General features: G+C 36.0%; 1 non-coding gene across 1 annotated transcript; it reads right to left on the bottom strand.

The window, feature by feature from the left end:
- Positions 1-1,397: 1,397 nt before the first annotated feature.
- Positions 1,398-1,501, bottom strand: LOC126495599 (U6 spliceosomal RNA). The gene has a single exon (XR_007590193.1). It is a non-coding gene; the product is annotated as a U6 spliceosomal RNA (small nuclear RNA).
- Positions 1,502-13,369: the final 11,868 nt, after the last annotated feature.

The raw sequence follows: 13,369 nt of genomic DNA, 5'->3' as shown, positions 1-13,369 counted from the left end.
CAATCTGTAGAAGAATGAAAATAGATCCATATCCATCACCATGCACAAAACTCAAGTCCAAGTGGATTAAAGACCTTAATATCAGGCCGAACACACTGAACCTGATAGAAGAGAAAGTGGGAAGTACTCTACAACACGTGGGCACAGGAGACCACTTCCTACGTATAATCTCAGACCATTTTTTAACCCCCCCAACCCATTAAGAACTGTGATGGATTCATCTTTAATATGGACCTAAAAATTGACTAATGATTTTTTTTTTCAAATAGATGTATAATTGAACTGATTTCAAAATCCCTAGGACTAAATCCATAGATTGACTCAACTCTGAGATGTCATGACAAGTCTCTTTATCAGCGGTGAATGGTCAAAGCAGAGATGCTTAATTCATTCAAATACTGACAACATGTGCCTGGTGAGTATTCAGCCTTAGATATGATATTAAAGTCACTGCTCAGAGGCCCAGGAGACAGCGTGAAAAAGAGGGTAGATAGATCAGAAAGGCAAGAAGATGAACAGAAATGCTATAGAACACAGTCTTCTGAATATGACATAGGAATTAAATTCATGAACTCTTAACAGTTGTGATCATCTGTACAAAACTTTTACACACATAAATGGTGTGGGACAATTGTCTATATTCCATCAATTATGTTTTAAATAAATGCTGATTGACCAGTAGCCAGGCAGGAAGTATAGGCAGGACAACTAGACAGGAAGTAGAAGTGGGTCAATGAGAACAGGAGAATTCTGGGAAGAGGGAGGCTCTCTCCACAGTCCTGACCAGACACAGAAGAAGGAAGATGTGACCTGCCCCATTGAAAAAGGTACTCAGCCATGTGGCTAACATAGATAAGAATAATGGGCTAATATAAGTTTAAGAGTTAATAAGAAGCCTGAGCTAATGGGCCAATCAATTTATCACTAATATAGACCTCTGTGTGATTTCTTTGGGACTTAACAATTGCGGGAACCAGGCAGGACAGAAACTTCCGACAACAAACAAACAAGCATATACATGCATACACACATAGATACATAAGCATACAACACACACACACAGACACACTCACACAGAGTCTGTGAAGAATACACAACACATTCAATAATATCTTGCTTAATCAGCAAATAGGTTGCACCTTTCAAAATTAACTCAATTATTAATGCACATAACAAAATATTTAAGTGAAAGTGTTTCTATTCAATAATGTATAGAGAACAAACCTATAGACTATACATAATTTGGCCATCTCATAAAATTAGTCAGTGAATGTTCTGGGAATACATACATATGCCACTATGTTAGGAGCATAACAATCTGGTCCATGTGTATGCCTTCAATTCATCTCAGGCTGCTTTTACACCAGAAATATTGTTACATACTTTGTTGTTATTACAACAATATAGAGAGTTCATGGATTTGCATTATCATCTTTGCACAGGTACCATCTAATCTTCTCTGTATCATTCCAATGTTAGTATACATATAGTTAAAGCATGCAAGGAGAGAGTTTGGTCTTTTCACATAGTCTTCTGACAAGATGCTATGCAGTATACACATTCTTGGCTTTGGTGTCCTCTTCCCATCTTATGTCCACAAGTAAATATATTTGGTGTCTTGGCTCAAATATTAACTTCTCCACTCATTCTTATTTATCTATTCACACCATTATAAACCTTTCAAGTAAATATTTACTAATTTTATTGCTTGTATTCCAGTCTGTTAACTTATTTATATGCTTAAGCCTTCGTTTAATCTTTCATACTTTCTTATGTGTAACATATACATCAAATTTTTCCATATGATGCCCCGGCATAAAATGGATATTAAAGCCCCTAATGGTTGCATTATTTCCAAAATATGTCTTTGTGATAGAACATTTGAAATAGCTGCATAAATATCAGGGAAACTCTACATGGGAACTATAATATAACTTTTGACTTTTTGACCCTTTGGGAGTCCATTCACTCATATGTTCATTTATATAAGTCTTTTGTTGGCTGTGAAAATGACCCTTAAATGCACGTATTCTCTTTCATATATGGAAGTGGCATATAAAATGTCACCACACATCACTTATGTTAACTGTAATAATTAACTGAGTCAAGGCTATCATTATTTAAAAGAATATTTCTTTTAGTTCAGAAATAGAAAAATGTGTGATTTTGACTTTTCTAGGAGTTAATAAAGTTCGCAGATTAGAGAGAGAGATAGAAATGGAGGGAGAAAAGGAAGAAAGAAGAGAGGGAAAGAGAGAAGGGCTAACAGATGTAAACTTCAAAGACTGAAATATGGTTGTGGTGTTTTAACAAAAGAAACTAGAAGTGAAATGAGTAAAGATCTGAGCAATAAAATGAAAAGAATACTTAAATAAATGTCGGTAAATCTATGGGACATTTCTGAGTCACAGGGAGCCAAAGATCACCAAAGCAGAAGATAGATGTTGAGCAATGACAAAGTTGGCCTTGAGATAGAAGAGGATGAACTGTCATAAAATCAAAGGTAATACTTTTTCCTCAGGATGAAAAAAGAGACTGATAGTGAAGGGATGCAGGAACCATACACAGGCAATATGCTAGAAGCATGGGCCTAAACTACTTATTAAAAATTAAATGTCATAAATCCCTTACTGAACTCTTAGAAAACCAGCAATTATAAACATAATGTAGAGATATATAATAAAGTTTACTAGAGTCTACAAAACTCAGATAGCAAAGGTTTGTTTTTTCTTAAGTTATGAATAAATATAAAACTATATTAATATGCAATTAGTATATATTAATGCACACTAACATATAATGTAAATAATATAATATAACAAATTCAAAGATTATATTTGGAAGATATCATTTAGGTCCTTCCACAGATTCTAAAAACTAAATAGTTGTTAAGAGTTCTATTATTAAATGTTTTAGTTAGTTTAACTCTATTGTAATATTCCTTTGTATCTGTATGAAATACTTTCTTGATATACACACATCTTCACTGTTTAGAACAAGTGTGTTTTATCACGATGGAATTGTGGAATATTGCACCATGTCTCATGACGAGCAAGGATGTCAGGACCGCGAGGGGTGCACCCACCCACTGAGAAGGTGGGGCTGATCTAATGGGAGCTCACCAAGGCCAGCTGGACTGAGACTGAAAAAGCATGGGATAAAACTGGACTCTCTGAACATGGCGGACAATGAGGGATGCTGAGAAGCCAAGGACAACGGCACTTTGTTTTGATCCTACTGCATGTACTGGCTTTGTGGGAGCCTAGTCTGTTTGGATGCTCACCTTCCTAGACCTGGATGGAGGTGGGGGAGGACCTTGGACTTCCCTCAGGGCAGGGAACACTGACTGCTCTTTGGACAGGAGAGGGAAAGGGAAGGAAGTGGGGGGTTGGGGAGTGGGGGAGGGGGAGGGAAAAGGGAGGCAGGGAGGAGGTGGAAATTTTTAATAAAAAATATCCTAAATATTAATCAAGGATATTGTAATAAAGTCCAAATAAGAAAGTTAATTTGAAAATTTTGGTTTATACTTTAGATTCTATCACCTTTTAGAAGAATTGACTCCAGATGATCTCACAGTGAGAATGATCTGAGTGGGAATGGAACTGAGACATGGAAGTAGGTTTATAGAAGTTACTGTGAAATGATAGAGGTAAGTCTGTGGAGCAAATTAATGGTATGTTTCAATTTGACTATTTTACAGGCTACTAGTATTAAATCTCACTTATGGATGCATCTGAGATGCATGCAAGTGTCATTTGCATTTGAGTCAATATATTCAGAAACAATCATTTTCCTTTACTGCAATGGGAACTCCTTCAGCCAAAAGCCTTTGAGATACCAGCTCGCTTTGGTCATGGTCTTATGTATTATAAATGCAGATTAAAAGTGTGTACAACTTTCTTTGCAGGTGGATTCGGTTCCAGGTCTCAGCATATGTAGAGGACTACACAATACCCTTACTCTCAGTTTTTCCTCAAATAAACCTTTGTTAAACTCCATTCCAAGCTATTGTGGAACTCTTTGATACAACAACACTTTACAATATGAAAAGATTTTTTTTTCACTTTACAACATATTCTCCTCCTCTCCTAAGTTGAAAACTTAATAGCTTAACTCAAATTTAATGGATATTGTCTATCCATTCTCCAACCACACAAAACAAAAGCTTCCTATAGCCGCATGATGACTGGGATAGTATTCTTTACTCTCCGGAACTCAGTAAAATTTCCAGAAATAGTTCTTGAAAAAAATAGATATTAGCCACTGTGTCTAATTATTTCCATATACTTTTCTAAGTTGATTTTATCTAAATTTTGTACCAAAACTCTTTAAGATTTTATAAACTTAAATCACTATTCTTTTTACTTCCAACTCTCTGTCAAAAAGAATCAAAATGAAAGCTGTTCAAATTATATTATCTGACCAACCACCCAAAATAATTCAGATTGATAACAAGAAGAACAATAACTTCACATTAGTAGAAGTATAAATAATTTGTCATAAAGGTACCACAATCCTCCACATATTATCTTACTTGACTCTGTATTACATTTCCTGATATACATTTAAAGTTCGGTTTGCAAGTAAAACTGAGCTTCAGTCACAGAAGTTTTCCCCATAGGGCTGCATTTTGCTTCTAGATGCAATCTGTCAGAAATACCAACATATGAAAAAAGTAATGGCAAATCGTGAAAGCCTCATAGTCAACTATCCCTGACATTATGTGCTTGGATATATGGATCAGAAAAACTCCCTATATCTCCAGAGTAGCCATCAATTTACATCTCTGTGTAATATATCTACTTGAATAAACTACTGATATTTTTAAGGTTTACTATTGTATCATGCAGAATTACATATATAATGCACCTTGTCTTATATCTATAATCTTTCTTACAGCAGTATTGCCTAGTCAAATAAGTTCATATATTCCTCCTATTAGATATGTAATGAATATATTTTATTCTGTATAAACTGCATATCCCATAATATCACAAATACATGGTACTAGTTGTACCCGAAAGTCCAAGGTTGGCCAAAATGAAGTTAATTCTGCTGTTTATGAATATAGAGGACAATATTAAGACTAATAATACAAAGTCACTAACTTGGGAGTCTTTTGCATCTGCTAAAATTGAAATAGTATTTTTGAAGAAAGCAGGGGCAGCATAAACCTAATTATGAAAAATATCAAAATCTATCATGTGAAAACTCAGGAGTAAAGCAATAGCATCTTTTCCAGTGATGTTCAAATCTGTTCCAGACGGTGCAGCAACTCAGATACCAATATTGGCAACCATATAATAAAACCGTATTTTGTTCCACAAAATGCCCCTGACTCCTGCCTTTATACAGGCCAGTTGAATTGGTTTCAGCTAAAATCAAACAGAATTTTCTACAATGGCATTCCAGACTTTCTGTCTGTGTGCATATATTTGAAATGCTTCTTCACACATTTAGATGCTTTCCAATTATATTTATTACCTATAATATCTCAGATTTTTGCACAATTAAAAGCTAATAGGAAAAGGTTGGTTTTTCTAATCTCCAAATCTAGTAATATATCTCTATCAGAGGTAAAAGTTGAATACTTAAAAAGGATCAGAGTACTTTTAGTCATAATGCTAAGCCTATGGATACTACCTACTCAAAATCTAAGAAATAGTTTCTCTAGGATCTTGAACTATAGGCTTGCTGCCCTTTGTTTATGATTAGTATCCACTTATGAGTGAGTACATACGATATTCGTTTTTTGGGGTCTGGGTTACCTCACTCAGGATAATGTTTTCTAATTCTGTCCATTTGCATGCAAAATTCAAGATGTCATTATTTTTTTACTGCCGGCTAGTACTCTAATGTGTATATGTACCACATTTTCTTTATCCATTCTTTAGTTGAGGGGCATGTAGGTTGTTTCTATGTTCTGGCTATGACAAATAATGCTGCTCTGAACATAGTTGAACAAATGCTCTGGTAGTATGGTTGAGCATCTTTTGGGTGTATTTCCAATAATGGAATTGCTGGATCCTGAGGTAGGTTGATTCCCAGTTTTCTGAGAAACTGCCACACTGATTTCCAAAGTGATTGTACATTTTGGCATTCTCACCAGCAATGGATGGGTATTCCCCTTGCTCCACAACCTCTCCAGCATAAGAAAAAACTTATATAAACCCACCTGAAAATTAGAATCAGACAAAAATTTGGGAGCAGGGGGGCAGGGGTAGAAGAAAGGGGAGTAGGGGGTTGAGGAGAACTTGAGGGAATGGGATAATCGAGATGGAGGAAGGACAGATATGAAAGCAAGAAAAGAGATATCTTGATTGGGGGAGCCATTATGGATTTAGCAAGAAACCTGGCTCTAGAAAAATGCCCAAGAACCCACAGGAATGATCCCAGCTAAGACCCCAAGGAATAGAGGAGAGGGTATCTGAACTGACCTTACCCTGTTATCAGACTGATGATTATCTTAAATATCACCAAAGAACCTTTGTCCAAGAGCAGATGGGAACAGACAGTGGCTCACACTGGAGCACTGGACTGAACTTCCAAGATCCAGTTGAAAAGTGGAAAAAGTGAGAGTATGAGCAAGGAATTCAAGACCATGAGGGGGTCATCCACTGATAGTTTGCTTGAACTAATGGGAGCTCATCAACTCCAACTGGACTGGGAGTGAACGAGCATGGGAACAACCATGCCCCTATGAAGTGGGTTGACAGCTGGGACATACGGAGGGGCCACTGATAGTCTCTGCTTGCATATACCGACTTCATGGGATCCTATTCTCTTTGGATGTAAACCTTGCTCAACCTAGATGTAGTAGGAAGGGTCTTGGACTTTCCACAGGGTGGGGTGCATGGCACTCCCTCAGGGTTGGAGGGGTGGACAGAGGATCTGTGGAGGGAGAGGGAGGAGAGGAGGGAATGGGAATTTGAATTTATATTTTTTAAGTAATAATAAAAAGAAAGAAAAAACTGAGAAATACATTTTATAATGCAAAGAGCCAATGAGAAAAATTCTGAGCATCTTTGACTTGCATTAAAATATACAAGGTATTAAAATGAATAAGATTATGTTCTCTCAAATCTGCTGGCATATTTCACCAAATTCATACATTATTGGTTTAATTCATTCAATATTTAAATATGAGTCATAATTTTTCTACAGTTTTGCATTGCTACATATAGTATTTCTTTTCTTGAGAAATTTTACTTCAAAGATCCAACCTTTTCAGAATGAATTTGAGACGTTTATCATAAGAGGAGATATGTAAACTATAAATTCTATAGGCTCAGTAAAAAGAATGACTTGGGGAGGTCATAGACTCTTAGTACTCTGGCTTAGGTAAATTGACAAGGTACCAATTAGCTCTCTAAATACTTACATCAGTGCCCATAGACAAATGCTACTTTCATCTTTAATCAGAATTTCTCTTTTACCTGAGCAGAGGTAATGTCACAGATTTGTAGATGTTCAGCATGCTTAGAATAAATGGTGAGTTAGAGGTCAATCGTGAACAGTACACTTAAATAGTGTAAACAGAAGTTGCTCCTTCATTTCTCAGATGCCTAGATACAAATAATCACTCAAAAACTGCACTATTTACAATATTGTTTGTCCAGTAGTTTATGCATACTCTTAGCTAACTCTTACATCTTAAATTAACCCATTTGCATTAATTTGTGTATCACCATGAGGTTGTGTCTTTTCAAAAGATACTAGGCATCTTTCTCCTCTGACAGGTACACGGTGCCCCCTTGACTCTGCCTACTCTCTCTCTCTCTCTCCATATATATATCAATGTTTTAATATCTAATGCTTTTGTGGAAAGAGTTTAAAAGAATATAGTGAACCAGTTGATGATAGAAGAATTGTAAGCTGTTATCATACGATCAAGTATAAGTTCAGGTCATGACATATCTATTTCAATTATGATTTCAAAGCAGTGGTGGTATGATGTGGGATTTCCATCTCTATGCTGTGAATATGTTTTATTGCCATTGGTTAATGAATAGAACTGTTTTGGATTTTAATTCATGGTCAGGCAGAAGATAAAACACTTCCAAATTAGAGAAAAAGGATTTCAATATTCATTCTGAAAACAGTGGTTATAGTTCATAGTTGTTACTGTAAAGCTCTCATGCTCCCAAGTCCTACAGGCATGACACAAAGGACCCATGATGGATGTCTAAACACACAGTGTACTATGTTATAAGAGAAAAACCTTGAGTTTAGGTGAAGTTCTGCTTGTACAGTAAGTCTGTGTTTTGTTTTGGGAGGAGACATTACCTCATCTCTCAAGGCTGTTAAGGGAAAACACACCCTTATCAGTGGCCTGGGAAGAGCATGGTCAGGTTTCTAATTCTTGGTACATCTATCAAATTTGCACAGACTCCAAACCTCATGAATCATTGCTTTTTCCAACAGATGTGGCTACCACTGATGCTCCTACCCAAGTCATGTTAGGGGAACACTGGTCTTTTCTATTCTATTTATTTTCAAATTTATCAGTACAACTCCCTGAACTTATGTCATAAAATATGTTACTTTAATCAATTAAAATTCCATTTTAAAACATAAGAGGCAAAGATTACAATGATACACTATATAACTGAGAGTGTACATGCTTAATTAGATTGACCTATAAATATAATATAACTTGTTTTATAAAAAGACATTAGTTATGTGTCAAAGTTCCATGTACAACAAGTTTTCAAATTCAATTGGATTCTTATACACTTAAATTTAAATAATAAGCAACAGATACATGTATTTAATTTAATGCCTCTTCATGACATTGGCCCTTTTAAAACTGGAATATTTGCTCCATTAAAATTAGCATATGGATTCTTTTTTGTTCTTTTTTTTTTTTTTTTTGAAACAGGGTTTCTCTATAGCTTTGGAGATTTGGAAACTGTTCTGGAACTACTTGCTCTGTGGACCAAATTGTCCTTAAACACAGATACATCCTCCTGCCTCGGCCTTCCTAGTGCTAGGATTAAAGGCATATGCCACCACCGTCCAGCATTTTTATTTATTTCTTATGTATACAATGTTCTGCCTGCATGTATGCTTGTATGCCTGAAGAGGGCACCAGATGTCATTATAGATGCTTGTAAGCCACCATGTGGTTTCTGGGAACTAAACTCAGGACCTCTGGAAGAGCCACCACTGCTGTTAACCTCTGAGCCATCTTGCTAGCCTGTAGGGAATCTTTATATTTGACCACTGATATATTCAAACTGCTTACAAAACAATGTTTTATTCAATTTCTTGTATCTTTAGATAGATAAAATTCTTTTTAATTAGTTTAATTATGACACAAATTATGGTTGATAATATTCTGTCATAAATAATTGTAACCAATTGCTTATAGAGATAATTTATTAATTGTTCTCCAGAAAATTTGTCTTTAACATTTATATGTACTATAAATCTGAACTCATCAAAGCCTCCAAATAAATCAAATACATAGGAAAACTATGATAGAAGAAACAACACACAGAGAATAAATATGTACACACTTGAAGGTTAAAGAGTCTGGTCCAGAAATAGAGAATATTCCTAAATTAAAAAAAACATAATTGAAGAAGTCCATTATTTCTTAACTTAGCCACACATTTATCATAATCCTAAGACTTCAGAAGTTCTCTTGGTTTTCTTATTTTCAAATTTGGAAAGTTCACGATAAAACTGACCATAATATTAAAATCATATGAATAACCAATGTGACCATCAAGATGGAAGCAAAGGAGAGACCTTACAGTTCTACTCTGATTATTCATGAAATATGTCTTTGACCTAAAAATCACACATGCAAAAACATTCTCACAGGTTAGGGAAACAGGTAGACTAATTGCAACTCTTTACTTCTCCCTCTTCTTCTGCAGATCAAATTCCCCAATTGTATCCTCAGTTCTTTAGCAGAACATTAGCTGGAGCCTTGCCTCCCTCCCCATACTCATCTCAATTGAAAAATACAGATCTTCCCGTCAAAGTTTTCTTATGCCTACTAATCTCTTTATCTCAGCCCTTAACTCAAGCAAGCATTAAGTAGTGAGCAAAAGACCACTTAGGACAGAACAGCAGATAGCCTAACTGTCAGCACTCCTTTTTCTCTTCCAAATTCAAGCCATAGCATCACCCCCATCTCTGTAATACTACACCTAGTGCACCCCCTTCTGCCTGCACCATTTCAGGTGGGGCAATTGTTATTGTTTTACCTTCCTCTTCTATCTCAGCCCCCAACTCCAGCATACTTTCCCTGAGAACCCATCAAACAAGCTTGTCAGAAAATCAATTAGGCATCTGAAGCAGGCAGTGGAGCTTGAGATCACCACTCTTCCTCCTCTTCATATATATTCCCCTAGGTTTATACTCAGCTCTATAGTAGACTAGCCATTGTGGCCTCTCCTCACTCTCTGTCCCCATTCCCAGGGGACTAAACAGATCCTAGTGGAAACCATTCTTCACTCTGCCTTGTACAAGCCCTCATTCTTCCTCCTACCCTTTCAAAATTTCTGACTGTCAGTTCCTAATACCTAGGAACACAGTTTACCCCCAAATTCTAGTGGTCACGTCTGACAGGATTCCAGATATCCTACAAGGCAAAAGACAGACAACCCATTTTATTCTCCAAATAACCAGAAAGAGTACGGTAACTTAAATAAAAATGTTCCCCCACAATATGTGCTTTTAAGAGGTATGATCTTGTTAAAGTAGCTGTAGTTTTGGGGGAAGATGTGTGTCACTAGGAATGGGTTTGGGGGTAACAGATACTTATGATATGTCCAGTGTGGTGTTCTTTTCCTGCAAAGTTGTTAAGCCACTATGGAAATCAGTAAAACAGGAATTGATAAACCTCAAGTCTCACCTCTATCACTCTTGGGCATTTCACCAATGGCCATGCCATGATACGGGATTCCCCTCTGTATGCTGTGAACACCACTGGTTAATAAGAAAGTGTAGAGCAGAGCTAGGCAGGGAAAAATTAACTGAATGCTGAGAGAAAGGAGGCTGAGTCAAAGAGAGGCCATGTAGCCCCATGGGAGATAGACATCCTGAAACGTTGCTGGTAGGCAATGGCCTTGTGGAGACACACAGATTAATGGAGATGAGTTTAATGAATATGTAAGAGTTAGCCAATAAGAAGATAGAGCTAATGAGCCAAGCAGTGATTTGAATAATGTAGTTTCTGTGTGATTATTTCAGAGCTGAAGTTTCTTGCAGCTGGGAAACAAGTAACTTCCTTACAACAAATTGACACCCACATGGTCAACTAAAATTTATTTAAAACCTACTTCATGAAAGACTCTGCTAGAAATTCTGCAAGACACCAAAGAAAGTCACTGTCAAAATGCCTATATAGACGAAACTGTTTTTGATATTTCCTATTTCATGGAAAAATCTGCCTGGATACTATGGGCCTGTGGGCTGAAGATTAGATTTTCCAACAATACTGAAGAACTTTGGTGACTGTCTAAGCAGTGAGATGTCTCTGTCTATTCTAATGTTTTGGAAGTTGCTTACAATCCACTTCCTGTTTACTTAGGTAATATTGTATCCTCCTGGAGTCTTTAACTGAGTTGAATATATAGTTTTTCTTAGTTATGATAAAAGATAATATATGTAAGTATTGTAACTATAATTCTTGTTTGTTAATTGTTTTGTTATATGTAATTTTACTATGTTAAAGATAAAGCCTTCCATTTTATTGAATCAGAAAATTATAGGTTATGTGGGATTGATTCCCCTTTGTATGCTGTGAATACCATTGGTTAATAAAAAACTGGCTCGACCTAATAGAGTAAAACAGAGCTAGGTGGAGAAAGCTAAACTGAATGCTGGGAGAAAGAAGGAACCAGAGAGAGACACCAAAACTTTAGCTGGTAAGCCACAACCATGTGACAATACACAAATTAATGGAAATGGGCTAAATTAGCATGTAAGAGTTAGTCAATAAGTAGCTAGTGCTAATACGTCAATCAGTGTTTTAAATAATGTAGTTTATGTGTGATTATTTCAGGTCTGAGTTGCCCAGTGTCCAGAAAATGAACAGGTGGCCTCCTTATAATTTCATCTATGATAGATACTTGGTTAACTGTGTCTATTGCTGCTATACTAAGAATAGCCAAAATTTGGAAAACAGCCTCAATTTGTCTTAACAGAAGGATGGATAAAGAAAGTGTGGTCATTTATATATTGGAGTATTGTTTTGCTATTATAAAAATATAAAAACATGAAATTCACAAATAAACAGATGAAATTATAAAAGGAAAGCATGAGTTAGTTAACTTATACCTGGACATATAAATACTATGTTATGTATTTGCAAAAATGTAGATATTAGCTGTTAAGCCAATGTAAGCCATTCTACAATCCATAGAACCTCAGACATTAGGTGCAGTGTAAGCAGGGGGAGAACAGATAGAACTCATTTTGAAAGGGAATTAGAATAGGTAACTATGAATGTTTGGCGTCAAGGGGAGACTGTAACAGCAAGATCAAGAAAAGAGGTGGAGGCCAGAGCGAGTTGAATGAGAAATAGCAATACTAAGGGTCATTTGAAAGGAAATATGAACGCCCAATAAAGTAGAAGGTTCACAAGATCCCAGTGCTAAAGATAACACCTACACAACTCATTGATCATGGAGATGTCTAGCTGGTGCCTCCATTGACTCTTTACTCCTATGTTCCAGTGTGTTTGATACAAGAAGGTTCCTTGCATGATACCAAAGGAGCAAATTAAACACCAAGCAAGCCTCAAATCTTTTTTTTTTTTGAAATGGTGTACTGATTATAAGATATACTAATACAAATTTGACAAAAATTATGTGGTAGTAACCAACCAATATCTGTGTTGTCTTAATGACTACTCAATGAGAGGAAACCCATACCCTACATTGCTTTGGTGACCAAAAATCTGAAAATTGAACACCCAAGGATGTAGGCAAAACCAAATGCTACTGTTAAAATCAANTTAGCAATAACTAATTGCTAAATTACATTACTAAATTACATTGCTAAATTGCTATATACATTTAGAATAATACCTAATGACATTCTGGTGCCCTCATATATATGTACCTTGTCAACCATCATCAGAGAAACTTCTTCCTGGAACAAATAAAGAGACCCACAGACAGACATAAGGCAGAGAATAAAAGAACATGGAACACTCAACTGTAAATAGGATATCTCCAACAATCCCTCCCCTCTGAGTTCAGGGAACACCATGGAGAGGAGGCAAGAAAAAGTGTAAGAACTAGAAGGAATGGAGTATACAAAAAAAAAAAACCAAACAAACAACAACAACAAAAAAAAAAACAAGACCAAGACCATGTAAATCAATATGATCAATTTACACATGGAC

Source organism: Alexandromys fortis, unplaced genomic scaffold (genome assembly GCF_014885135.2).
Source record: "Alexandromys fortis isolate MF-2015 unplaced genomic scaffold, M_Fortis_MF-2015_v1.1 scaffold_533, whole genome shotgun sequence".
NCBI lineage: Eukaryota > Metazoa > Chordata > Mammalia > Rodentia > Cricetidae > Alexandromys > Alexandromys fortis.
The sequence above is the reverse complement of the archived record's forward strand: the minus strand, read 5'-3'. Positions and strand labels throughout refer to the sequence as shown.